Source organism: Solanum tuberosum, unplaced genomic scaffold (genome assembly GCF_000226075.1).
Source record: "Solanum tuberosum cultivar DM 1-3 516 R44 unplaced genomic scaffold, SolTub_3.0 scf00085, whole genome shotgun sequence".
NCBI classification, from domain to species: Eukaryota; Viridiplantae; Streptophyta; class Magnoliopsida; order Solanales; family Solanaceae; genus Solanum; species Solanum tuberosum.
In genome coordinates, this window is record NW_006239014.1 from 333,840 (window position 1) to 338,389 (window position 4,550).

The 4,550-nt window shown below is 25.6% G+C and overlaps 1 pseudogene; it reads left to right on the forward strand.

Moving 5' to 3' along the window:
• Positions 1-4,550, forward strand: part of LOC102600137 (probable aquaporin NIP-type) — a 12,454-nt pseudogene that overhangs the window by 5,384 nt on the left and 2,520 nt on the right.

Sequence of the window (4,550 nt, forward strand, 5' to 3'; positions counted from 1 at the left end):
TATTTTTTTGAATTGAATAAATAAAAAGAAAAGTAAAAAAAGAGCAAAGAAAGGAAAAAACTATAAAATAAATAAATAAAAATCAACAAAATTTAACTATCGTGAATAGTTTGTTGGGATTCTTTTTAGATCATATGGAAAAATTTGTAATAATTGATGAGAATTTGAGAAATATTATAGGAAAAGAGAATAATAGCTTTAATGATAAAATAAATTAAATATGGCTATTGATTAAAATATAAATAAATATGATTATTTTTAATGATTTTTTATTTTTTAGGTGAATTTTTGGTATTTTAAAATTAGAAAAAAGGCAAAGAAAAGATAAATTGGATTGAAACTCTTAGAGAGGGTCACATCACCGTTTTTATATTCAACTTTATTATTATATATAAATTTGTAATAAATTAAATAATTCTTTTTTACAGTAAAATAATTAGTTTAAATGAAAGAAAAAATATAAATATAAATATAAATAAAGGTCATAGAGAAATGTCACATATTATACAAGAAAATACAAAGAAATCATACCTTTGACATTTAATTCTGGATACATATCATGAAAAATCCCACCTAGATACATATTTAGAAAATATATTTTTCATGTAATTAAGTACACATATTTATGCAATTTAAATATGGAACATCTCCATCTTACCTTTTTCTATAATATCATCTGTTTTTTTTAAAGGTTGTCCAAATTTGAAATCATAAATCTCTACTTATAGAACCTGAAATAAAAAACAAAATTTATGTTAGCATATTTTTATAAAATCTTTACATTACAAATAAAAATATAAACAAATGAAGGATGAATAATAATTATTTAAAAAGCCATGTGAAAGGAGTTACAGAAGAAAAATAATATTTAAATGAGTAAGGAAAATGACTAAAAGAAGGGAGAGGAGGAAAGTAAAACAAAAATAAAGTAAAATGAAGCTTTCAGTGGTAGTTTTTATGGACTTGAAATAGCATTAAAGTATAATTAAAAGGTAAGAAATTAATTAGAAATTGACTTTTAATATGACCACGTTTATAGACGTTTTAAAACGGCAGTATCATTTATCTTGTGCATTTTTTATTTTTATTTTTAATTCTTTGTAATAAAAATGAAGAAAAAATGCTAAGAAAATCAACAAAATCTGAGAAAATATATAAATTCATTTCCTGATCAATGAGGCATGCCATCAGCGGACTTATGTTCCACCTTTATATATAGATATATAGATTAGAAAGCAAAAGATAAATATATTTTTTTAAAAGTTAAAAAAATAATGAAGAGAAAATAGAGAAATACAAGTAATAGACAGATCAGAGGCAACTAAGGAAATGAAATAGATCACAATAATAAGTAAAGCCATATCATTTAAAGAAATAAAATAAATGATACTCAATAATAAGGAAAGTCATATGAGTTAAGGAAATGAAATAAGTGATAATAATAAGGAAAGTTATTTTATTTAAGGAAATAAAATCAATATTGACAATAATTAAAAAAAACTCACATATCATATAAGGAAATACATAATAAACTAAAAAAAAGATTTTATTCATATATTCAATTATAAATACAATGATATCTAAGAAAATGAGCCTTTTCTAAAAGCCGAAGGCTCAAAGCATGGCAACAAATATTGAAGAAGGCATCAATATTTGTATTTCCCAATCAAACAACAGTAGCACAAGATTTTGTTCATCACCTTCTGTTGTTACTGTTGCACAAAAGGTTAATTAATTCTCAAAAAATGTTTTCGTAGTCACTCGTAGGGATCTTTATACAAATAGTCGGTCAGATTTCTCCTTTACTAATTTTACATAGATTATATTTTAATTATACTTATAAGATACATGAATTTAAATTATATAGCTATTTAAAATTATGTTTTTAACTAGAATAACTTCAAATGTTATGTTGATTTGCAGTTGATTGCAGAGGTCATTGGCACATACTTTATTATATTTGCTGGATGTGGTTCAGTTGCAGTGAATAAGTTATACGATGGAAGTATAACTTTTCCAGGAATATGCGTTACTTGGGGTCTAATTGTGATGGTTATGATTTACTCTCTGGGACATGTATCAGGAGCTCATTTTAATCCTGCTGTCACCATCACTTTCACCATCTTTCGTCGATTTTCATGGAAGCTAGTACGTATTTTTTTATTGTACTTTTTAAAGATTTTGTTATTTTTGTTTTAATTTTCATTTATATTTTTATATTAGGACTTAGGAGGAACATACATGATAATATTAGTAGGATGTATAAGAATAGTATTGAACAAATTGAAATGTGTACCAACTCAGATATTTGTGATACCAAAGCTACTATAACTAACAACTTTTAATTAATCAAAGTGTAAATTTCATTAAGTAGTCGTCAAAGTATAATTTGCCCTTAATTCTTGGTTAAATTTAAGTGCTTAGTGTAAATATATACATATATATAGTTTTATACTATCAAACATTCAAAGAATATTTATAGGCAAGTTTTCTTTAAAATAGGTCTGAACTCTTATAACAACAAGATATGTAACCTATTGTAACAGATAAGATAACCAAGTTATAATATAAAATAAATTATACTATGTTTGTTACTATTCTGTTTTAGCAAAATGTATATGAATTGACATATAATATATATGATGTAGGCACCTTTTTACATAATAGCTCAGTTAACGGGATCGATTCTAGCAAGTGGCACATTAACACTATTGTTAGACGTGACTTCAAAATCTTATTTTGGTACAATTCCAATTGGATCTAATGCCCAATCTTTGGCTATTGAAATCATCATTTCCTTCCTTCTAATGTTCGTTGTTTGCGGAGTTTGTACCGATGATAGAGCGGTACGCTATTATTTTGCTCTTTCACCTCTATCTCAATTTATATGATATTTTTATTTTTTATATTTAAAATAATTTTACTCAAGAGATGATTTATTATTATAATTTACACCAATATATGTTTTTCTTATATTTTGTACTTGCAGATAGGACACCTTGGTGGATTAGCAATTGGAATGACAATAATCTTGAACGTCTTTGTTGCAGGGTATGTTTGTTAATGTCAAGCCACTCAACTCATATTTAGTGCATATTGGTGGATGTTAGCTTCTATTTAATTTTATAAATGATATTAAATAATCCTTATCTTATAAATTATATTTTGAGGAGTTAGGCCTTAACATTTAATAGCTTTAATTAAAACAACAATTGTTGATATTATTTTCTCTTAGTATCTCAAACTCTTCACTTAATTGATACTCCACCTATTTAAAAGTAATACTTATTGATTTTGAAATGGAGAGCATCAATAGATAATTTGAATTTTTACACCGTCCATCAAAATGATAGTCGAGAAATGTATAAATATTATTTGATTTTTAAGCATATTACGTGGAAAGTTATAATTAAAGAGTTTTCAAAAAAAAGAAAGTGAATTTTTTTTAAAACAGACAAAAGAAAAACAAGACAAATAAATTGAAATAGGAATATATATATACTCATATTGGCAAGCAGTCAAATATAATGTGTACCATCCCCTAATTTTTAGCTTTGAAATGTCCTGAATGCAGGCCAATTTCAGGAGCATCAATGAACCCAGCAAGGAGCATTGGTCCAGCTATAGTTAAGCAAGTCTATAAGGGACTTTGGGTATATATAGCTGGGCCACTCATAGGAACTGTGGCAGGAGCATTTGTATACAATTTAATTAGATCTACGGATAAACCCATTTCTTCAACTAGTTAATGGTCCATTTCGTTATGATTTGAAATTATAATATAAAATTATTTGAGATGAATTTATAATTTTGTTAGGACATACTATTTGGATTTTTAAATTGTATTTTTATTTATAAACATAAAAAATTCATAAGTTATGAAAATTATTAAAATTGTCTCAATTATTTATATAATCTTATCAAATAAGCAAAAGTTCATAACAAATTAAAATACACTATCACAAATTTATTTTTTTAAAATTATAACATTTATTAATCAAATTTTAATTCAATAAAAATGAATTATAGTGAAATATTCTTCAATATAATTCCCCCACAAAGTACATACAATCTACTGAGGCTAAACATTCAATTCTTGATATAAATGATAAAGATAAGAAGATCTCCTTAATTATAATTATGAGATCTTCTCATTTTTATCATTTATAATTAAGCATTTCTAATACTAATATTGATGCACGTGAATGTTAGTATTGATGCATCGAGAATTTTGGCAACATGGACTTGCTCTACTACGTTACTCAAAGGTACGCATTTGCATCCTCATCTTACTTGCAAGTTGAGATATTTTAGTAATTAATGGGTTCTACCAAATATTCATGTTAAGGTGCCTGTTATTTCTAAATATTCATGTACGCCCTCTTTCTAACAGATGCAACCAACTTAGACATCTTCGATTTGTTAGGTGTTATGGTAACTTTGCTAGAGGTTTAACTATAGCCACTGAGAACTTTCCGATGTTGGAGGAGTTGGACATTTACTACACATTTCTATTTTTCTATTTTATATATATATATATATATATATAT